This window comes from Solanum dulcamara, chromosome 7 (assembly GCF_947179165.1).
Source record: "Solanum dulcamara chromosome 7, daSolDulc1.2, whole genome shotgun sequence".
Lineage (NCBI taxonomy): Eukaryota > Viridiplantae > Streptophyta > Magnoliopsida > Solanales > Solanaceae > Solanum > Solanum dulcamara.
The window spans coordinates 21,667,050-21,692,401 of NC_077243.1; the positions used below are offsets into that span (position 1 = coordinate 21,667,050).

Consider the following 25,352-nt stretch of genomic DNA (forward strand, 5'->3'; position numbering starts at 1 on the left):
TTGACAATTTTACAAGTGAAGATTCTATTGTATTCCTTAGGTCCGATGTAACAAATAAGCAATTTTTTTTTGCTTTGACATGAAGTTGGACTACTTTGATATATTTATTTGTGTACTTTTCTTTTACTTTGGAGACTAGTTTCTTTCCTTTATCATTAGTGGTCATGGAATCTTTGAACCTTCTTATATAATATCTCATAGATCTAGCTTCTCTTCCATGATGAAATCTTTTATCCTTTCTTTTCACCATCCATAATATTTATCACTAAAATATGATGACCTTATTGTTGATTGCCTTCTTGAAGGCGCAACCATCATTATTTTTTCAAGATATTAGGCTTTTATGAAAGAATACACTCCGATACCGATTGTTAGTTTGCTTCAATCTATTGCTTGAAAAAATAAAGTTCTTCAATAATTATGGAAAAAGATAAAGTGCGAAAAAGTAAATCAATATAAGGATTCTTATGTGAAAAATGCTCTGCTCAAAAGAGGTTAAAATCACGGTTTATCTCTTATAGAATTTATCTTAACTTTTCACTATCACACGAGTGAATTAAGGTTACAACTTCTTTACTTTGATCACCTAAGAAACTATCTCCCATAGTCCATGCCTCTATCCATAATAATTCTTCATGAGTGTTGGCAACTCTCCAACTATTCAATAACTTTACCTAGTCAATAAAGTTTTTTTTACAATACAAAACAATACCTACTACAATCAACTAAGAATGTAACCAAGATCTTGTTCTGAAACCACAAGAATCTAACTTTTACAATTCAAGAACAATATGATTATATCTTGATATGAACATATTCTCTCGTTGCATCAGTTGACTCTTCTTCTTGAGAATTCTCTCGTATAAATCTCTCTTTATCTTTGTAGTCTTTCTTGTGATGGTCATCTTCTATAGTATCTTCTCAATGCTTTATATAGGAGTTAAATAGTCCTTTGTAGTTGTTCTAATCCAATTGAAACTTGGTTCAATTGCTTGTTCATATTTGATTCTTCTTTGACTTAAATTTGACCCATGCATACAACATTTTCTTCTCCTAATCTCAATCTAATTCCATATGTTCAATTATAATAATATCACGATCCAAAATGGATCGTGAGTGGCACCCACACAACCTCTTCAATAGGAGAATTAAAACTGTATCCCAAACTAGCATCATAACACAAAATAAGCATAAAAAGATGTGGCAACAATTTTTATATATGTTTTAAGTTGAGTCCCTATAGACTCAAAAATTTAATTCAAGTCAAGCTTAATAGTCAAACCAAACATGCAGAAGTCAACCCCCTAGAACCTGAAAATCATTGTACCAAAATTCTTCTAAAGAAGAAGTCTAAGAGTATGGGGATGCAACCCCAAAACAATAATATAAAAATAGCGTCTGAAAGGTCCAAGTTTGAAAAGAGTGGACTTAGATCCTAGAACAACTCATGGCAGCCTGAAGAGTTGGCTCACCCTTGAGTTCTGATGTAGTCAGTGGTCTCCTAATCGAGGTCTGTCAACAACCGCCTAAATATGCCATGTACTTAAGAAGGAAAGAGCAAGTGCAGTATGAGTACACATAATTAACGGTGTACTCATAGGATCACAAGTTAGTGAAACATATGCAAACAACTATAAAGTAGTAAAGGAAGGCATTTATGAAACACATTATCAACTAGCAAATTCATAAGCATGATTCAGTTCACAATGTCATTATCAACAACAATCAACAATAGTCCTTTCATGGGATCCATACCCAAATAATAGTTATGTCGGAACATGACACCCGATCCCTATATATATGTATATGTGTCAGAACGTGACACCCAATCCTTATATGTATATGTGTCGGAACATGACACCCGATCTCTATGTATATATCAACCATAACCATATTCGCATTCACAAACCACAATGGATGTTTCCCATGCTTGCACAGTCAAGTAACAAGTTCATTTCATATAATTGATCTCAGAATTCATTTCAATAAGTTTGTTACATCTTTCCTAGTCTCACACATGCAAACAATACTATCGGTTATAGTGACAAACACATGTAACATATACAGGAACGTAAAACCATCACCTGCCTCGAAGCTAAGCCTTGAAAACTCTAAATAATTAGAGTTTTCCCTCTTCGAAGTCTTTCAGCTTGTTCTTGGTCAAAAATTAAACAAATCAATGAACTATTGGACTACAATATCTAGATTACTTAAAAATCTTAATCATTGGCCAATTTCATGATCCTATCACCCATCTAGGGCTAATTTCCACCATTAAATTCAGGCCAAGAACTCTCCCCTAAGATATTTATCATAAAATCTAGGTTCTAGAAATCAAATTACGAAGTAGCGGAGTATTTAACTTACCATTGGCACAATAATAGGTGGAAAACTGAAAGGAATAGCCCTAGTTCGTCCCTTTTCTCTCCAAAAATGAGAAAATACAGAAAATAATATTTTTGGGACTTTTTTCATTTACCTGTTCCGTCATGGCGACACTTACCCGTCATGCTGCCCCGCTACAAAGGGAATAATCCCACCGTAGCGGGTTTCACGAGAAAATAGAATCTCAAAATTTGTGTCCCAAACCCCCATTTTGTAACATGCCTTCAAAACATGACATCTTGATATTAATCCTTCACGCCAAAATCAATTACGGAAGTTTTACTCGCTCGAATTCGATTTCGTAAAGCCATACATGCTCTTTGGTGTCTTGGCTATCAATTCCAACTGTCACATTGACACAATCATCACCCATCCATTATCGGACTACCCCAGACCTCCTGAATTATATTCCGTCCAAGTCTGACCTAGATTCAAATTTCTCAAGTTACTTCTCAGAAGTTTTCTGATCCCATTTTCTTACCCATTGACTTATCCATAACGACAGAAACAGGTCATTACATATAATTTTTTCATATCTTGAACTCTAATTTTTTTTTTATAGAATTGAGTTAATGCTAATTACGATTCTCTAAAAAATGTGTGCATGTGGAATAACTTCTTCTTGCATCGATTAAATAGTCTCCATTTTTTTTATTTTGGGTTATTTTACCTCTCTCTAGGATCTCCCACCTTTTTGTTTTCTTGGTAACTCAAACTCACAATCTCAGAATTGAAATTGAAGGGTACTTACCATCCGAGCAACTCCCTTTTGTTAATAATCTCCAATTATGTACCAAGAAACAAGTTCTTTGAGAAGTTCCTTACAATGTTGCTAATATCTTCTTCTTCCATCGACTAAAAATCTTGCTAGAAAGCGCTTTTCTCTGTAATCGACCTTGTGTGTCTAAATATTAAACACCGAATAAAATTGCCCCCCAACCCCCACCCTCCCAAAAAATGGGGCCTAAAATCCTCGCTTTAATGGTTTGATCCTTCGATCGACCTTGCACAGTGTACATTTAATTCCAAATTTAATTATTTTCTCCGTTTTAATTTATATGACTTAGTATTACTTGGCATGGAGTTCAAGAAAGAAAGAAAGACTTTTTAAAACTTGTGGTCTAAAATAAGTTATAGATGTTTGTGTGACTATAAATCATTTCATTAAGAATAAAATGAGCATTTTAAAGGTAAATTGTTCCTAAATATAGAAATATGTCAATCATTTTGGGATTGAATAAAAAGAAAAAATAAGTCATATAAATTAGAACAAAAAAAATATAAAATATCTCATCTTATTTCGCGTACCAAATGATCTCAAACAATATACATTCATCACTTCTGCAAAAGGGAAAGGGAAAGGGAAAGATTAAGCTAGTGCTTGATCACAAATTTCCAAGCTTTAGGCAAGTCAATTTTGAGTTAAGTTTCACCATGCATTTGAGATATTTTTCAAATGCTAGTTTTTTTTAGAACTTGAAATAATTGTCAAATATATGTGTCAAGTATGTCAAATTATATAGCCAAACACTAGTTTTCAAATTTTTTTCAAATATATTTGTTGCCAAAGTATGAATAAGTCAAAGTCTTCTAACTTGTAAGGGCAAATCTAAAGCTTAACATTTATTTTAGGCGGAACACATCGGTGGCCCCCTAAAGTTGGCACCAACTTTCACTTAGACACCTAAACCAGGAGATGTTCATTTTAGACACTTCAAGTAAGGTCCCGATGTGTCATTTTGACACTTTGTGCTGACTTGGCATATTGCGTGTGCTGCACCCATTTTGAGCGCGTGAAGAGCATTTTTAAAATATATATATATATTTTTAATTTTTTTTTCTTGTTCTTCTTCTTCTCCATTTTCTAGACGTTTTCCTCCATAACTTTGGACCTTGATTTTGTAATCTCAATGTTATTGCCTAGATCTAATTCTTATTTTCCTTTCATTGTTAATTAGTAACTGATTTTTTAAAAGTAAAGAAGAAAAATTTATGTCTTTATAAAATAAGACCATTCATTTTGCAGCAAGCGAAACTCCAAGTCCTTTTTGTCGGCTCTTCTAAGTTCCGCGGAAACTTTCTTTTATTCTATTTAAGTAGTAACAATTCACAGCCAATATTTACTCTCAACATTCTCAAATTCCATTTGCAATAATTAAATTTTCTGAAAATGGGCATGGTTTTCGGTAAGATCTGTGTTGAAACACCCATAGAAGTTGCAGCTGATATTTTAGGCAATTAATTAATTTACTGACTAAAAAGCCCATGTTTAATTCTTGATGATCTAGTTTTAATTAATCATCAGAAAAATTGAATTATTTTTTAAATCAAAAAAGTGTAGATTCAATAGCAGCAGATCTAAAGGAGCAAAAATTAACAATGATAGGAGAGATGGATACAGTTGCAGTGGTGAAGAAATTGGAAAAAGAGGACTTGGAGTTGATAAAGTTGATATATTATCAGTGGGACCAGCTAAAGAAGAGAAGAAATAGAAAAAAAGGAAGAGAAAAAAGAGGAAAAGAAAGAAGAAAAAAAGGAAGACAGAGTTGGCATGATATAATTGGTCAACTAATCTATGTGGACGAAATTGTAATACACGCGCTTGAGTCCAATAACAGATTATTTAAAAAGTGTCAACATGACACATCAGACCCTTACATAAGGTGTCTAAAATGAACATCTCCTAATTTAGATATTTAAGTGAAAGTTGGTTTCAACTTTAAGAGGCCAATGATGAATTTCGCCTTTATTTTAAGAACCAAACATGTGGAAAAATTAAAGTAGAAATAATAAATTGATAGTGGGATATATTTTGTTTTCTTTTTTAAGTTTGGAGAGAGCATGTGGGGACTACTGACCTGGCATTGACAGCTTGGATTTGGACTAAAAGTCCCCACAATTCCTTCTGGAAGTAGGAATTCTTACTTGTAAAGACAAAACGAAACGTGGGGAAATTTTTTTAGCCTGTTATAACAAATAACATATATATGGAACCACGTGTACTCATATTTATTTAAAATTGTCAAATCCTTCCACTAAAATAATTTTGCAAAGATTTTCAATCTAAAAAAATATATTTATAAATGAAACAACGACGTGTATCCTTTTTTATTTTAAGAAAATTAAGAAAGACGAATTCAAATTAAGAAAGAAGAATTCTAACATTGAAAATAAGGACACGCTTCAGATAAAGAATTTTTATTATTTAGTATGATTTTTCAATCCAATAGTGTTACGTCTTTGACAAAATTTTCTAAAATAAATTCAAAGTAAGAACGTATGAACTTGAATTAGTATGTTTTTCAACATATATTACAAATGATTTCATTCATGAAAATTCTTTCCATCCCACTTTATATGGAAAAGATTTTATCAATATTTATATCAAATCAATAAATACAAAACATATTTAAATATATATAATGATTACATACTTAACTATATTAATTAATGTACATTTTCATCATTTAATTATTGTAACTTGAATAGCTTTGATGTAAACACTCCATACGGGATATCTTTAATGTGATAAAATTAGTTTGGAGAGTTAAAAAAAATTACATATCTTTTAAATATTTTAAATTATTATATATTTTGATTTATTATTTTTATGTAATTTTAAGAATTTAAATTTTATTTTAAAATATTTGCATCAAAAAATAGATATTTTGATTCTCGATACTTTGAAATTGTGTCATGTAAAGTGGGATTGTTTTTCGACTGAAATTACCCAGAAACCAGTTCAATAAATTCATGTGAAACCTGCTATATGGGCATTCACCACCAGTGTCCCAGTTAGAAACCCAATTAATGTGATTAAAATTCACCTGATTAGTTGTCTCATTCCACAACCTGTTGTATCAGGACGTTTTGGGATATATTCAGATTTCATCAAATTTAAGGAATTTTTGTAATTTGAAATTTTTTTTCAAAATATGATGTAATTAGCTCTTAAAACTATGAGATTTATGTAATCTTTACAAAAAAAAAGATGAATTTATATTATAAAAGTAATTAAATTATAAGAAGAGTAAGGAAAAGACAAGAAAGGAAGACAAAAGAGAAGAGAAATTTCTTATATGTGTATTTCATTGCACAAAATCAGTAGCTATTTATAGCCAACTTTCTTGGGGCAAATGGTGAGTTAGGAAAAAGTAAAGTGGTAGGGTAGGGAACAAAGTAAAGTGAGGGAAAAAGTAATGTGGATAATTGAACATTCATAGAATTGTTTTACAACAGAATTGAAATTTTTTTGATTCGATTTTGATTTTCTCATTAGTAAATCAAAAATCCAATTTACTCTCAATAAATGAAAAATCAAACAATCGATACATTCCTAAAAATAATGTGAAAAAAAAATTAACACTGTGTCACCTTTTAATTTGGGAAGAAAATGATGAAAGAAGATGATTTTTAAACAGATTAATTAGTCAAAGTCGTATCTTTCTTTTCTTAGATGTTTTAATTTTTGATCAAGCTAATATGACTGAAATTCATACCCTATTTTGGTTAATAGTTAACAAGAATGACCCAAATAATACATTTTGATATGGGTTAAAAGTCTAATCGAAACAAATTTGAATTGTATTTGTTAAATAAAAATTGGGTCAATTATGATTATTTTTTTTTAAAAAAATGTGTTTGTCCAATTTAAATTAATCAATTCAACGAAATACTGGATACCAATTGATTTGTACCGATATATTTTTTTCTCTGATTTGACTTTGACTATCAGCATTATGCTATTAACAACTATTTTATTACTGGGGGTGGGGGGTGGGGGACCTTGATTTATTTTCACCGAATTATTAGGACAGTTCCCTTTAATTAAACAACCACAAATGTTTATACTGAATTAGCAAATAAATTTTATTGTTGTTTCTTTCGATTTCACAAGTGGGCAGAAAATAATAAGAGCTTGTTTGAATGATCGTTATATTGTATCGTATTCCTTTATTAATTTAAATATAATATTTATTTTAATCATTATTTATAATTTATTATATAATATCATTAATTTATTTGTAGGTAATAACGTAAGTCTCACTGTAATGATCGATTTAGTGTGATCGAGTTATTATCTTATTTTTGTTTCTCACTTTATTTTTACTTATTATTTTATAGTTCTATTTTATTTTTATCTTATATATCTTTTTTCGCACCCTACCTTTTTTTATTTTATAGATTTATCCTTTAAATTATTGTTATTTGACATTATGCAACGACAAAAAAATAATACAAGCTATTAAATATTATATTTATCAAAATAATATAATATAATATATTATAATACATTATGAAATAATATATAACAACTATCAAGTGGCGTGTAATATTTCGCCCTTACATATTAAGTATAAGTAAAAGTTATTGGCAATTCCACAAAACAAAGTCCTTGATGGGGCTTGACTAAACTTTGATGGCTTTGGCTTTTAAGAAAGTCCTCCGTTGCGTTTCAAGAGGAGAAAACACTGAAAATATCTACTCCATTGTTAGGATTATCTGCTCGAACGCATAATGGGAAAAAGACATCATTCTTCAATTTCCCACAAGTTGGCCTTTTTGCTTATAATACTCCACTCGTTTTAAAATAGGAGAAACTATCTTATTATACATATATCCATATCATATATATTAATTCTATCTATGCTTTTAAATAATTACGTATCTTACTGTTAATTAAGAGTTTTCTGTCATATGTTGAGGAAGATACACCTGAATACATATATTTTTGCTATCATATATACTAAAAATAGAGAGAGAGATCAGTGAGATGAGGAGGGAGGCGAGCGATATAGTCATATATCCTAGTTACGTGCGAATCATTCTAGATTTACACTAGATACATGTATCCATATGTATTTGGTGTGATTCGCATATATCTGAGATACTATATATAGAGAAGAGTGGCGAGCGAGATGGGAGGGAGGCTAGTGAGATTTGTCTATGTATCCAGATACATGCCATGCCAATTCATTTGGATTTAATGTATCTAAAATAAATTACACTTAATTTTGACCCCATGTATCTTGAGATACATATATATAGATGTATCTGGACGCACCAAAATGTTGTAAGATTTGTCATATTGCAAACTAGAGTGTATCTAAGTAATTATCTTCTAAATTAGTAAAATTTTTGTACATTTCCCTATAGAATAAGTGGTATTTTTTATTTTTTATTTCGTTTCAAAATTAGTGATAATCAAGAATTTTTTCTTTCAAAATTACCTTTTTATTAATACATGGAATTTTACACTATTAAAAAATCACTTCTTGCTTTAATGCAACACTTCTTAAATTTTTTAGGAGTAAGTAATTTTCTTAATAGGTGTGACCAAACTAAAAAACATGATAGGATTCCAATTGGGAAACTCTACAGAAAATTACAAGGGAGAGAAATAATCAAAACATAGAAGCAAGACACAATTGATAATGAATTTATGAGCAATATTGGAGGTGTTACCAACACCTTCCAATTGAATTCAATCAAAGCACCTATACTAGTTGAATCACAAGTGAGTGAATCAATGTGAAATAAATGACATGATTCAACTAAGGAATTACAATAATCTATACTAGTTGAATCACAAGTGAGTGAATCAATGTGAAGTAAATGGCATGATTCAACTTAAGGAATTACAATAATCTAGCTAAGAGAACTAACCTAGAACTACAAGATAGAAATCTTTCATCAATCATCAATCATCAATCATCAATCATCAATCTTGTGGAGGCACTATGTATAGTGTCGGCCTTTTATTACAACTATGTCCAAAAGTGGCAGTAGTGGAAATTGCAAAAATAATCCAAAATGGACTACTCATTGATGGTGACATGTGGCTCATTTGATAAGAACCAGAGACTGTTTGGTCTATGCAGGAGAAGTTGTTCCATGCTCACAAAAGAAAACCTTAGAGAATTAGGATTAAGGCATAATCTAATTCTACTTGGAACATAAGTTTAAGACATGGTTATCTCGGACTAAAGAGAAGTTTAGTTGTACACAAGCCAAGTCAAGTAAGAACTAATTTCTTGGAAAGTCTAAAAATGGATTAGGAGAAATTCAATCAACTATTCTACTCTTATATAAAGTAACGTTTTGATGTTTTATAGAGTGACCGCAACATAATAGAGATTTCACATATAAAGAGAGAGTTTTTTTTCCTGAGAGTCATGAAGAAGAAGAAGACTGCTACAACGAGAAGAACTTGTTCCTATCAAGTGTTCATATTGTTCATTGTTAGCTTTAGCAATTTGAGCTACATCAATGGCAGAAATCTAACAGAGTAACTCAGAGAGAAGAAAGGGATTTTGATATTTCATTCAGTCTATGAAGCATGAGTATAATCTCAGTATTTATAGACTACTCCAACTGTGTCCATCTCATCCATTAGTTAGTTATTAATCTAACTAAGTTTGATCATCCACTAATAAATCATGACACTCTAATTAATTGTGATAGCTAACTAACTCTCAATACTCCCCCTCAAGTTGGATGTTGTAACAAGTTAAGCATTCCTAGCTTGGTTAACAACTATACATGTTGACTCCTGCCAAGTCCTTTTGTAAGGATATCTGCATGTTGATCTTTGGTTCTAATGTGATGAGTCTGCACTTTTCCTTCTTTAATCTTGTTCCTCACAAAGTGACAATCAATCTCTATGTGCTTAGTGCGTTCATGAAAAATGAAATTTACTGACTTTGCTGTCACAATACATATCAACTGGTGCCTTCACTTCAATTCCCAACTCATTGAACAATCCCAATAACCATACCACCTCAGATGTTGCAGCAACAAGACTTCTATATTTTGCTTCTACAGAGCTTCTGGAAATAATATGTTGCTTCTTTGATTTCCAAGATATCAAGAATTTTCCAAATTTGATAAGAAAGCCTGAGACTGACTTTCTAGTGTTCGGACAAGCAGCCCAGTCTGCATCACAAAAACAATCCAATGAATCAACTGCATCACTGCTTAACATGATCCCTAGACCTGGTTCTTGCTTTAGATACTTGACCACCCTTAATACTGCATCCCAATGTGACCTCTTAGGTGCTTGCATGAACTGACTTAGGGTATGTACAACAAAACTTATGTCTGGCCTTATTATTGTCAGATACAATAACTTCCCAATTAACCTTTGCTATCATGTTCATTTGCTAGCAGTGCATCACCTTTATTTTCGGTGCATTCATCACGTTCTGCTGAAGTGAACTTTTGATTCACATCTATGGGAGTAATCACTAGTTTTTCTCCTCCTAATCCCAAATCTAATATCACCTCAAGAGTATATTTCCATTGATTCAACATGATCCCTTCATTGGACCTCAAGACCTCTATGCCAAGGAAGAACTTTAATTCTCCCAGGTCCTTGACCTTGAACCTCTTGTGCAGTACCTCCTTTGTCTCATTTATGATAGCCTCACCACTACCTAAGATCAAAATGTCATCTACATAGACTAATACAATCACTATGTCATTGTCCCTTCTTTTGGTAAACATTGAGAAGTCATATTTCCTTTGGCAATATCCTGCATCTAGTAAAGCTTCTGTCAATTTGATGTTCCACTTCCTTGATGCCTATTTCAGCCCATAAAAAGACTTGTTTAACTTGCACACTTTGCTCTTCCCCTGTCTCTCAAAACCTTGTGAAAGTTCCATGTAAACTTCTTCATCTAAATCTCCTTGCAAAATGGCATTATATACATCAATTTGACATAGATTCCATCCTTTAGATGCTTCTAGAGCTATAATTGACCTAATTGTGACCATTTTGGTCACAGGGAAAAAGGTCTCAAGATAGTTAAGTCCCTCTTTTTGGCTTTATCCCTTGGCAAATAGCTTGACTTTATACCTTTCTACCTCTCAATTGGCCTGGTATTTTATCTTATATACCCATTTAGAGCCAATGGCATTTTTACCTTTTGGAAGATCAATTATATCTAGAGGTGTCAAAATGAGCTCAAATATAGGTAACCCGTCCAATCCGTCCGAGCTTTTGTAGGTTGGACTCAAGATAATTTTTTAGGTTCAATTTCAACCAATTAAAGCCTTAACCCATTTTAAAAGAATCTTCAATTGAGCCCAATTTAATCTCCAATTTCAACTCGTTTTAAGGCTCTTTATTTGCATTGGTGTAAATGTATGTTCTCATATTAAATATATGAATTACTATCTATTTTATATTTTTTAGGATTAATCTATCCATTTGTAAATTTTTATCTTTATTTTCTTGAGTTAAAATTTAAATTGTGGTTATAATAGGTAAATAATAATATGTTAAAATTATTGAGATTAAGCGGGTCATAACCCAACCCGAATTCTAGCCCGATTGAGCCCAACCCATTTGAGCCCAAAGTAAATTTGGGCGGGTCAGGACCTAACCTAATTTTTATTTCAACTCATTTTAATATTCTCAATTTCCACCAAACCCGCCATTTGACATCCCTAACTATATCCCATATATTATTTTCTTCTAAAGCTTTGACCTCTTGCTTCATTGCTTCTACCCATTTATCATCCTTAGAGGCCTCTTGGAAGGTGTGTGGTTCAACTGTTGCTGAAAATTTAGCTAATACTTTCTTATATTTTGCAGATAACTTGTGATAAGACACATAATTGGATACATGATAAGATGACTTGCACTTTCCTTTTGTGGTAACACAATCTTCATGCGACAATGGTAGTTTAAGGGTCCTGCTAGATCTTCGTAGAGCTGGTGCATCTGTAATAACATCTATAATTAATACATCATGAGGAGGATCAAGATTGATTTCAACTCCATACTCATTGTCTTCATTTGCTGGATTCTCAATAGCATCTTTGACATGTTCCATAGTATCTTCTGCATATTTCACATCACATTCCATGTCTTTTGTCACACCTTCATTACCCTCTATCTCATGATTTACCACAGCATCCACAAGATTATGGTCGTCTATCTCATGATCTACTTGTGACATATCCCCCCTATCATGAGGAGGATAGACTAAGACTTTGCTAGAAGAAAGAGTAAAAAGAAACAAATGCTCTTTGAAGATGACATCCTTGCTTATAAAAAATTGCTTAGTAGCACAGTCAAGTAATTTAGTAGGAGCTGTGACATGAATAGTTTGTTAGAAGATTGTTATTCATTTATTGTAACTAATAGTTAGTTGTAACTAATAAGTGATTAGTTAACTAGTTAAATATCTGGTGTACAGCTGTCAAGATTAAAAAACCTAACTCATGTATATATAGTAAGGAATAGGAACATTCTAGACTACTCTACAAAATTGTAATCGCTCAAGTCTCTCTCAAATGGCAGAAACTTAATGTCTCATGTAGCTACTTTCTTCTCTCCTCTGCTTCTTCTATTTTTTTTTATCTTGTTAGATCCAGTGTTCTTTATGGTATCAGAGCAAGTGGCTATTGATATGATCTAGATTGAGCTGTTTTGAAGATCAAAATTGTCAAAATCAGTAAAAGGAACAATGGTGGAGGTTTTGGACAATGAGCTGTCAGAGAAGCTGAGTCATAATCATCAACTGCATCTGAATGAATCAGACACTTTCAGAGTGGTATTGATTTCTATTTAATTAACGGGATCTGAGAATTACTCAATCTGGAGTCATTCGATGCGAATCGCCATACTTGGACGCAATAAGTTGGGATTCATCAATGGAACATGTAAGAAGGCTAATTTTGGTACAAATTTGACAGATCTATGGGAATGATGCAATGCGATAGTTCTATCATGGATAATGAATTGCGTATCAAAGGAGTTACTAAGTGGAATTGTGTATTCTTCTAATGCAAGCTCTGTATGGAATGATCTGAAAGAGCATTTTGATAAGGTTGATGGCTCCAGGATTGTTATATCCCGTATTTTATACGGTTGGATATTTTAAAGTAGCCGTGGTAAAGTGAAGGAAATGACCATCTTCCAATTTTTTTTTATACAAGTTGGTTATGAATATTATTTATGAACATTAGTAGTGTGGAAATATTGGAAAAGGCTAAGGGCAAAAAGGAAAATTCGCAAAGTGGCCTATGATAATATTGTGGAAGGCTAGGGGTAAAATGGAAATTTCACAAAGTGTTCAAGAAAATTCATGTAAGAGGTGTATGTGGGCCCCACTCTTTTATGACCATGTGATGAGTATATATGAACCAAAGTGTACATGGCAAGGCAATTAAGCCATCTTTATTTGTTAAAGAAGGTTCTAGAAAAAAAAATGGAGAAGGGGTCATTTGTCTATATTCATAATTTAGGGACTTATTTTCAAATAAGGGATAAGTGATGGAAGATATTTATATATATATATATATATGTGTGTCTTATGACTCATTAGAGTCATTCTTATCCCAAGAGAGTTCTAGAAAATTCAAGAGGAAGAAGAGAAGAGAAACTTGAAGCTAGAGAGAGAGAGCTCGGTTTTGGGGGAGAAAAAAAAAAGTAAGTCTCCGATTTTGCTTCGTGAATTAATTATCTAGGGTGTACCAAGATGTTATGAAGGTATTGGTAACATAAATTTATTGTTTGGAGCATTTCAAAACGTCACCAAACAGCCCCAAAGTTTTAGCCGCGCTAGGAGAGCTTCCGAGGCAAGTTTTGGAGAGTTTCGGTAAAGGTAAGGTCTCTCCTTTCAAATTGGAGTTTATGATGTTGTTACGAGGTGTATTATGTGTCCTAAATATGGCTGGAATCAGAGAAAATGTATAAGGAGGCATGATGTTGGAAACTACTAAATTAAAGTCGTAGTAGCTAAATCGAAGTCGCGTAGTGTATGGTCGTTGAGGCGCTGCGGGTGCAGCTGGTTGGATTGTATGTTGCAGGGCTTTAAAGTATTTTAAAAAGGGTGTGGTTGCTTCTGGTTGCAGCCACACGACCCCCCGTTTGGTATAGTTAAAGATTTTACGAAATAAAGGTTAAAAACTCTATTTTGGTATCGTAGTTTCATGCTAGTTGTTTGGAGCTTGTGTTGTGTAAAGTTGAGGTGATTTGATTGTATATATACTGCTGGTTGTTGTTGTTGATATGGTTGTTGACATGGTGGCTGAGTTGAAATCTCGGGGATGGTGTATTTATAGGGGAGATGCTGCCGAAATTTCGGCAGATTGGAAATTAATTTATTTGAAGGATTGAGATAAGTATATGGTGATGAATCTAATGACTATGTCAACTCTCTTGAATGTAGAAAAACAAGTTGGACATAAGCGTAGCTAGTAAGGCGCGGCACAGGTACGTAAAGCGAACCTTTCTTTCTTTTGGCATGTCTTTGGCATAAGTATGTAAAGCTAACCGTTCCTTCTTTTGGCATGTCTTTGACATAAGTATGTAAGGCTTACCTTTCTTTTTCAAGGCATGATCCCGATGTTATGGTTTCATAAGTTCTTCCATATTTTGTTTTGTTTCCAAAAGTTAGGTGTCAATGGTCCCAAGGGAATGACTACTTTTTCTATAACCCCTCAATATTTTCCAAAATGTCTATAGCTTTCCAAGACAAAGGTTTATAGTATTACAAGCTTTTATGATAGTAACGATAGATATGTTTTACAACGACATTGATGATGTCGAGGATAAGAATATGTCTATGATGGCTATGATAAGAACGACTTCATGTATGTAATGTTTACTCTTCTTTATCTTGGCATGTTTTGACATAAGTATATAGAGCTACACTTTCTTTTGGCATGATTTTTATGAAGCAAGTATATATCATTTTGTACAATTTCAAGGAAGTCCTATTCGTAGAGCCACTAGGATGGTCAATTTTCTTGAGTTTCCAAAAGATATTTTTCTCGTGCTTAAATACGTGTATATGATTCCAAAAGTTTTATGTTGATATAATCCATGGTAATTTTTGAAAGGTACTTGACATGACTCTTATCTTGTTTTGTTAATCATAGCTCATTCCGATTATTCTATGAGTCTTGAAAATTGGTCCTATGTGCATATGTATATGATTTGGCGTCTTATGAGATTGTGACCTTATTCTACGTTCTCTTAAAATTATCTTTCGTTGATAGTCTCATCCTATAATAATTGTTCCTTTAAGGTAAGACAAAGCGACCATGGTTAGTCTATAATACAATCGGAGGTTACCGACCTTCCGTCACTCCGATAAGTATATGACTTTCGTTGGGCTCTCGTGCATGCTGTCTATATGTATATGTATATGTATATGTATATTGGGGATATGGGGAGGTGTATATGTGGCGCTATAGACGCATTCCCACCTGATCTGTTAGAGTAATTTTCATCCTGGACGCGGGATGCCCGGACGCGGGAAATATGTGGGCACGCCGACGTTGTTCGGTGATATGACTTCTATTTTCTATGCATATGAAAAAGATATGTTTTATATGATAAGACAAGCATGCATGGCATCCGGCCTAAAAGGGCACTCATATGTACAGGTTACTCTCTTATCTCACTATATGTCTATGATTCTACGATATGGTTGTTCATACCTTATGTTCTTTATTATGCTGATTTTCATGCCTACATACTCAGTACATTACTCGTACTGACCCCCTTTTCTTTAGGGGCTGCGTTTCGTGCCACGCAGGTACACCCAGACAAGTAGAAGCTACTATAGAAGATGTTCCAGCGGGGTTGGCAACTCTATTTGTTCTGGAGTGCTGCCGAGTCAGAGTTTATGCGCTATGATGTTTCGTTCGAAGTTAGAGACTTTGCAGACAGAGTTGTGGGTATAGAGTGTCATCTTTGTAAGCGGCATCACCAGCCGATATGTTATTATGTCGTATGTTATAAGTTTTATGGGATGATATATTTTGGAAAAAATAATTCACGAAGCTTGGTTATGTTTTTCATTTCTTGTTGATGTAAAAGTCTAAGAGATTAAGTATGTACTATGAAGCAGCGGGTTCGCTCGGCTCCAAGCATGGGGTCGGGTGCCCATCACACCCTGTTGAGATCGGGGTGTGACAAAGTGGTATCAGAGCAGGTCGATCTAAGGGTTGTCTGCAAAGTCATGTCCAGTAGAGTCTTGTTTATAGATGTGAAGCCGGCCACATTTATAAGCAGGAGGATGCGGGGCATCTAGGAATTATCGACCTTCTTTCCGTCCTACTTCATGCGATAGAGCCAAGTCATAGGAAAAGAAATTCCTTATATGAGCCTTATACGCGACTGAAGGAGGTGAGTGACGATATGGCGAGTTATAGAGGTGAGTCTGGATATATCTGCGTTGCTACCTGAAACTGAAAATACTGGATGGCTGGAATGTGTCATATAGTTGTATGTTCTGTGAAGTACTATTGATATTTTCTACGCACAGATTTTGAATAGTAGGCGTGGTGAGGAGATCTTGCCATATTGGGTACGCCTAACAGGAATAAGTGTGGGAAGGAAATACTGTAAATAAATAATAAGTGAGATGCGTTGTTTTAGAGAGGTTATGGCGATGAAAATGCGATCACTACCCTCGGGAATCTGGGAGTCAAGAACGAAAGATAGTCATGCACGAAAGCAAAAGGGGAAGATTGAGAATCAAAAAGGGCAAAACAATATTTGTAAAAGAAGGACGTGTTACGAAAGTATCTCAGAACCTGTAAGACCTTGATTCGCTCCCGATGATGTGATAAAGGTCATATGAGGAAGTGGACGCGATTATATCGGCATTAATGCACCCGATTCCATCAAAGTTACGAGGTTAAGCGTGCTTGGGCAAGAGTGGTACTAGGATGGGTGACCCCCTGGGAAGTATGCAAGAATTCTATATATCCAGACGTAAGAGACAAATGAGAGGTTAGAGTAACCTAAGGAAAAACTAGAGTTTATGGAATAGCTGGAAACCTTAAGAGGTCGCGTAAGACGAGGTAGACTAGGCTGGTGAAGAGATAGAAATTGCATCACAGCTCTGGAATAAGGATATGCTTGAACAACGTTTGGAAGTATTTTGTGGGCTAGTCGATGGTAAATATATACATGTACATATGAATGTGAAGGATGTCTCACGTATGATTGTATCGATGGACATGTGAGTTCCAGCAACTGGTGTCACGGTAAGGAAGGCAATAATCACACAAGGATACCAAAGATCGAGCGACAGCAAGAATAAAGGGTACAATTATTGCAACGTACGCTGCTATTATTTGACTATAGGTTAAGATTGAAAATTTTGGTGGAACGATATTTGGGAAATAAAGAGAGTAGGTGAAACTCCCGAGAAAAATCACCGATAATGCGCGAGACCATATTATATAAGGCCAAAGAGGGATCACAATCCTCTCAAGTACCAGAAAAAGAAACCCATAACATGGAATGAGGACTCGTGTAAGACCTAGGTGTTCGGGTACAAGGATAATGGAGTGTGGGGATAAGGAATAGGCATGAAGAAAAGGAAAACAATAAAAGGAACCCTCCCGAAGTATTAAGACACCCCATGAGGTCAGTTGAACATTCGAGGACGAATGTTCTAAAGGGGGGAGGATGTTATATCCCGTATTTTATACAGTTGGATATTTTAAAGTAGCCGTGGTAAAGTGAAGGAAATGACCATCTTCCAATTTTTTTTTATACAAGTTGGTTATGAATATTATTTATGAACATTAGTAGTGTGGAAATATTGGAAAAGGCTAAGGGCAAAAAGGAAAATTCGCAAAGTGGCCTATGATAATATTGTGGAAGGCTAGGGGTAAAATGGAAATTTCACAAAGTGTTCAAGAAAATTCATGTAAGAGGTGTATGTGGGCCCCACTCTTTTATGACCATGTGATGAGTATATATGAACCAAAGTGTACATGGCAAGGCAATTAAGCCATCTTTATTTGTTAAAGAAGGTTCTAGAAAAAAAAATGGAGAAGGGGTCATTTGTCTATATTCATAATTTAGGGACTTATTTTCAAATAAGGGATAAGTGATGGAAGATATTTATATATATATATATATGTGTGTCTTATGACTCATTAGAGTCATTCTTATCCCAAGAGAGTTCTAGAAAATTCAAGAGGAAGAAGAGAAGAGAAACTTGAAGCTAGAGAGAGAGAGCTCGGTTTTGGGGGAGAAAAAAAAAAGTAAGTCTCCGATTTTGCTTCGTGAATTAATTATCTAGGGTGTACCAAGATGTTATGAAGGTATTGGTAACGTAAATTTATAGTTTGGAGCATTTCAAAACGTCACCAAACAGCCCCAAAGTTTTAGCCGCGCTAGGAGAGCTTCCGAGGCAAGTTTTGGAGAGTTTCGGTAAAGGTAAGGTCTCTCCTTTCAAATTGGAGTTTATGATGTTGTTATGAGGTGTATTACGTGTCCTAAATATGGCTGGAATCAGAGAAAATGTATAAGGAGGCATGATGTTGGAAACTACTAAATTAAAGTCGTAGTAGCTAAATCGAAGTCGCGTAGTGTATGGTCGTTGAGGCGCTGCGGGTGCAGCTGGTTGGATTGTATGTTGCAGGGCTTTAAAGTATTTTAAAAAGGGTGTGGTTGCTGATGGTTGCAGCCACATGACCCCCCGTTTGGTATGGTTAAAGATTTTACGAAATAAAGGTTAAAAACTCTATTTTGGTATCGTAGTTTCATGCTAGTTGTTTGGAGCTTGTGTTGTGTAAAGTTGAGGTGATTTGATTGTATATATACTGCTGGTTGTTGTTGTTGATATGGTTGTTGACATGGTGGCCGAGTTGAAATCTCGGAGATGGTGTATTTATAGGGGAGATGCTGCCGAAATTTCGGCAGATTGGAAATTAATTTGTTTGAAGGATTGAGACAAGTATATGGTGATGAATCTAATGACTATGTCAACTCTCTTGAATGTAGAAAAACAAGTTGGACATAAGCGTAGCTAGTAAGGCGCGGCACAGGTACGTAAAGCGAACCTTTCTTTCTTTTGGCATGTCTTTGGCATAAGTATGTAAAGCTAACCGTTCCTTCTTTTGGCATGTCTTTGACATAAGTATGTAAGGCTTACCTTTCTTTTTCAAGGCATGATCCCGATGTTATGGTTTCATAAGTTCTTCCATATTTTGTTTTGTTTCCAAAAGTTAGGTGTCAATGGTCCCAAGGGAATGACTACTTTTTCTATAACCCGTCAATGTTTTCCAAAATGTCTATAGCTTTCCAAGACAAAGGTTTATAGTATTACAAGCTTTTATGATAGTAACGATAGATATGTTTTACAACGACATTGATGATGTCGAGGATAAGAATATGTCTATGATGGCTATGATAAGAACGACTTCATGTATGTAATGTTTACTCTTCTTTATCTTGGCATGTTTTGACATAAGTATATAGAGCTACACTTTCTTTTGGCATGATTTTTATGAAGCAAGTATATGTCATTTTGTACAATTTCAAGGAAGTCCTATTCATAGAGCCACTAGGATGGTCAATTTTCTTGAGTTTTCAAAAGATATTTTTTTCGTGCTTAAATACGTGTATATGATTCCAAAAGTTTTATGTTGATATAATCCATGGTAATTTTTGAAAGGTACTTGACATGACTCTTATCTTGTTTTGTTAATCATAGCTCATTCCGATTATTCTATGAGTCTTGAAAATTGGTCCTATGTGCATATGTATACGATTTGGCGTCTTATGAGATTGTGACCTTATTCTACGTTCACTTAATATTATCTTTCGTTGATAGTCTCATTCTATAATAATTGTTCCTTCAAGGTAAGACAAAGCGACCATGGTTAGTCTATAATACAATCGGAGGTTACCGACCTTCCGTCACTCCGATAAGTATACGACTTTCGTTGGGCTCTCGTGCATGCTGTCTATATGTATATGTATATGTATATGTATATGGGGGATATGGGGAGGTGTATATGTGGCGCTATAGACGCATTCCCACCTGATCAGTTGGAGTAATTTTCATCCTGGACGCGGGATGCCCGGACGCGGGAAATATGTGGGCACGCCGACGTTGTTCGGTGATATGACTTCTATTTTCTATGCATATGAAAAAGATATGTTTTATATGATAAGACAAGCATGCATGGCATCCGGCCTAAAAGGGCACTCATATGTACAGGTTACTCTCTTATCTCACTATATGTCTATGATTCTACGATATGGTTGTTCATACCTTATGTTCTTTATTATGCTGATTTTCATGCCTACATACTCAGTACATTACTCGTACTGACCCCCTTTTCTTTAGGGGCTGCGTTTCGTGCCACGCAGGTACACCCAGACAAGTAGAAGCTACTATAGAAGATGTTCCAGCGGGGTTGGCAACTCCACTTGTTCTGGAGTGCTGCCGAGTCAGAGTTTATGCGCTATGATATTTCGTTCGAAGTTAGAGACTTTGCAGACAGAGTTGTGGGTATAGAGTGTCATCTTTGTAAGCGGCGTCACCAGCCGATATGTTATTATGTTGTATGTTATAAGTTTTATGGGATGATATATTTTGGAAAAAATAATTCACGAAGCTTGGTTATATTTTTCATTTCTTGTTGATGTAAAAGTCTAAGAGATTAAGTATGTACTATGAAGCAGCGGGTTCGCTCGGCTCCAAGCATGGGGTCGGGTGCCCATCACACCCTGTTGAGATCGGGGTGTGACAAGGATCTTCCAGCTGCATAGAGAAATTACAACAACAACTCAAGGTACGAGTAGCATTTTTGAGTATTTTATAAAGTTACGTTTACTGTGGGTTGAGTTTGATAGCCTAGACCCTTTTCCTAGATGCAATTACAAGAAATCACGCAATTTTGAGGAGTTTATGAAGAGACAAAAGTTGCTGTAATTTTTAATGGGACTGAATGAATCATATGAACAATCTCGGGGTTAGATTTTGATGTTAGTTCTACTCCCATCCATTAACTAAGCCTACTCTATGATGATTGAATGAGAAAGTCAAAAAGTTATGGTCAATGTGACTGGATCATCTATGACTAGGGAAATAACAGCTCCCATGACAAGTCGAGGAGAAAATTTTAATAGATTCAAGAAGAATATGGATGTGCAATGTGATTATTGCAAGTTAAAAAGTCATTTAAAAATGGATTACTATAGGTTGCATGGTTATCCTCTAGATTACAAATTTTAAAGGAAACCAAATATTACCAACACTATTCATACATGTGATGGAGATCTTAGAAACAATGGATACTAAGTACGAAGAGAAGAACCTAGAGGAAGAGCATATAATGTGAAGAAAGAGGTTGCTAAATTGCTAGAAGGAATCAGAGGCAAAACACTTGACAATGAGGTTTACAGAGGGGCAGTTCTACCTCACGATTCTCAGAGTAATTACAATCAGTTGATGAAGTTATTAGAGGATCCTTATCACTATAATCGATTGATGCAATTTTTGGACAAGGAACATCAAGAGGAAACCTCTTTAGCAATCATGGGAAAATTGTCAATTGCAGAACCTCCTAATATGGAAGGTAACATTTTTGCATCCTATGTGAATGTAAATGAGGAATCATGTACTATTTGATATCTTGTGTAAAAGATAAAAGAGAGGAATGGATAGTCGACAGTGGAGCTACAAATCATATGACATCTAATAAAGAGTTGTTGCAAGAAGAACATACTGTTGTTAGTGATAAAAAGGTCCATCTACCTAATGGTGAAGTAGTAAATGTCACTCATACTGGAAGTTGTGAAATAATTGATGGCCAAACTATAAGCAATGTGTTGTATATACCTGACTTTAGATATAATCTATTATCAATCACCAAGATAACCAGGGAGTTATGTTGTTCAGTCAATTTGTTTCCTGAATTTTGCATATTCCAGGACCTCTCAAGTGGGAAGGTGTTGGAGATTGGTAGAGAAAAGAAAGGTCTTTATTTGTTGAAGCACAGAATAAAAGGAATACAAGACAAGCAACAACTGCTCAGAGGATTGATTGCTACAAAGAATACAGTAGATATTATGTTGTGTCACAGAAGAATGGGTCATGCCTCTGTTGGTGCAATGCAGAAGCTACTAGATATTGATCATGGTGATTGCAAACAAGGTTTAGATAAGTGTGAATTGTGTCCTCTTGCTAAACACACTAGAATGCCTTTTCATGTTAGTGACACTAGGTCTTCTACTGTCTTTGATTTGATGCATTTGGATGTATGGGGTCCTTTTCATGTTCAAACTATTGATAGATATAGATTGTTTTTGACTATTGTTGATGATCATTCACGTATGACCTAGATATATTTGCTCAAACTTAAAAGTGATGTTATAGTAGTGCTTCGAAACTTTATACAGTTGATCCAAACTCAGTTTAATAAGATCATTAAAATATTCAGGACAGACAATGGATCTGAGTTTGTTAATTCTGAATATGTACAGTTATTTCTGGACAATGGTATAGTGCATCAAAGAAGTTGTGTTTACACTCCTCAACAGAATGGAGTCGTTGAGAGAAGGCATACATACATTTTGAAGTTGGTCAGAGCAATCAGATTTCAAGGAGCTTTTCCTTTGAAGTTTTAGGGGCATTGTGTTTTAGGGGCTGCTTATATGCTAAATAGATTACCCTCTGTTGCCTTAAAAGGCAAAACACCATTTGAGGTATTTCATGGTCACAGAGGTTATCTTAATCATCTCCGAACTTTAGGATGTTTGTGCTATGCCAAGAAGTTTCCTTCAGGTGATAAGTTTGAACCAAGAGCTGTGCCTGCAGTTCACATGAGGTACTCTTTAGTGACTAAGGGTTATGTATTATATAGCTTGTCACTCACTCTTTTTTCTTATTCAGAGATGTGCTTTTTAAAGAAGATATTTTTCCTTTTAAGACACAGACACACACTGGTCCTATCTTCCTAAATACTTCTACAGATCCTTTTATATCTGAGTCACATGCTAATGAGGTATTTACTGATTCTGCCTTCTTGAATTATTCTCCTGATGAAGGAACTCCTGTTAGTGCAGTTCCTGCTACTCTTGTTGTTCTTGATACTGTACCTTCCATTGAGGTACCAACTATTAGAACTTCTTCCGAACTAAGAAAATAGCCTACTTGGATGACATATTATGTTTCCAACAGTGTTGCAGCAAAAACTCCATATCCCCTTTCTTATGTGATGAGTCATGCCAATCTCTCTCCTTTATATCAGCAGTACTTAACCGATTTCTCTTGTATTACTGACCAAAATCCTATCATGAGGCTTGCTCAGATCTACATTGGATCCAAGCTATGCAAGAAGAGATTCAGGCCCTTGAAGATAATCGTACTTGGAAGTTAGTTCCTCTACCTCTAGGTAAACATCCTATTGGTTGTAGATGGGTTTACAAAGAGAAATTCAAAGCTGATGGTCAAATTGAAAGATGTAAGGCAAGATTGGTTGCAAAAGGCTATAATCAAAGGGAGAGACTTGACTACTTGGATACCTTTTCCCCTGTTGTGAAGATTGTTACAGTGAGAAGTGTGTTATCTATAACAATAAATTGTCCTTGGCACATTCATCAAATGGATGTGTATAATGCCTTTTTACAGAGTGATTTGTATGATGAGGTGTACATGTCCCTGCCTGAGGGATTTTCTAGCCAGGAGAAGTCAGAAGGCTTAGTGTGTAGGCTAGTCAAATTCCTATATGGCCTTAAACAAGCTAGTAGACAATGGAATGTGAAGCTTACTGATGCCTTACTTACTTTTGGTTTTGTCCAAAGTGGCTTAGATCATTCATTGTTTATCAAGAGAAAGCATGGACAAATTGTTGTAATTTTGGTATATGCTGATGATATGCTGATAGCTATCAATGATTTGGTACTGATTGAACAAACCAAGAAAGAACTGCATGCTAAGTTCAAGATCAAGGATCTTAGAAATCTAAAGTACTTCCTAGGAATTGAGTTTAGTAGATCAAAAAAGGGAATATTGATGAACCAAAGGAAGTATGCTTTGGAAATGATTGAAGAAGTGGGTGTTACTGGAGCTAAACCATTATGGACACCATTGGACACCAATATTAAGTTGACAACCACAGAAGTGGATGAAGTAGCAGGATCAACAAGTGATCCAATATTAGAGGACATAAGACCATATCAGAGGTTAATTGGAAGATTACTATACCTACCACTAACTAGGCCAGATATTTGTTTTGCAGTTCAAACTTCGAGTCAATTTTTATAGAAGCCCAAAAGATCTCATATGAAAGTAACATTAAAGATAGTAAGGTACATAAAGAGGAAGCCAGCCATGGGAATTTTGATGAGTAGCAGAAATAAGAACAAGTTGATAGGATACTATGATGCTGATTGGGCATCATACCCAAATTCTAGAAGATCAGTTACAGGTTTCTTAATCAAACATGGTGAATCCTTGATTTCTTGGAAGTCAAAGAAGCAAATAACCATCTCAAGAAGCTCAGCAGAATCAGAGTACAAGAGCATGGCTTCCATTGTTTCTGAAATAATATGAATTGTTGGACTATATAAAGAATTGGGTGAAGAGTTGGAAATGCCAGTGGAGCTTTTTGTGACAGTAAAGTTGCACTATATATAGAAATAAATACATTATATCATAAGAGAACAAAACACATAGAGATAGATTGTCATTTCATTAGAGAAAAAATTCAAAAGGGACTGATCAAGCCATTGTTTTTAAGCACATATGAACAACAAGAAAATATTATGACAAAGGGATTATGTAGGTCACAACATGAGTATTTGGTTTCCAAGCTGGAAGTATTAGATGTTTTTATACCTACCATCTTGAGGGAGAGTGATGAAGTAGGAGCTGTGACATGAATAGTTTGTTACAAGATTATTATTTGTTTATTGTAACTAATAAGTGATTAGTTAACTATTTAAATATCTACTGTACAACTGTCAAGATTAAAAAACTAACTCATGTATATATAGTAAGGAATAGGAACATTCTAGACTACTCTACAAAATTGTAATCGCTCAAGTCTCTCTCTAATGGCAGAAACTTAATGTCTCCTATAGCTACTTTCTTCTCTCCTCTGCTTCTTCTATTTTGTTTATCTTGTTAGATCCAATGTTCTTCAGAAGATTACCCCCATCAAGATAGCATGCCTAGCCCTGATATCAA

The 25,352-nt window shown here is 34.6% G+C and overlaps 1 long non-coding RNA gene across 1 annotated transcript; it reads left to right on the forward strand.

The window, feature by feature from the left end:
* The first annotated feature begins 18,522 nt into the window (after positions 1 to 18,522).
* LOC129896383 (uncharacterized) lies at positions 18,523 to 20,650 on the forward strand. The gene is made up of 3 exons (XR_008767959.1): positions 18,523 to 18,586; positions 19,154 to 19,197; positions 20,528 to 20,650. It is a non-coding gene; the product is annotated as an uncharacterized LOC129896383 (long non-coding RNA).
* The last annotated feature ends 4,702 nt before the right edge of the window (positions 20,651 to 25,352 follow it).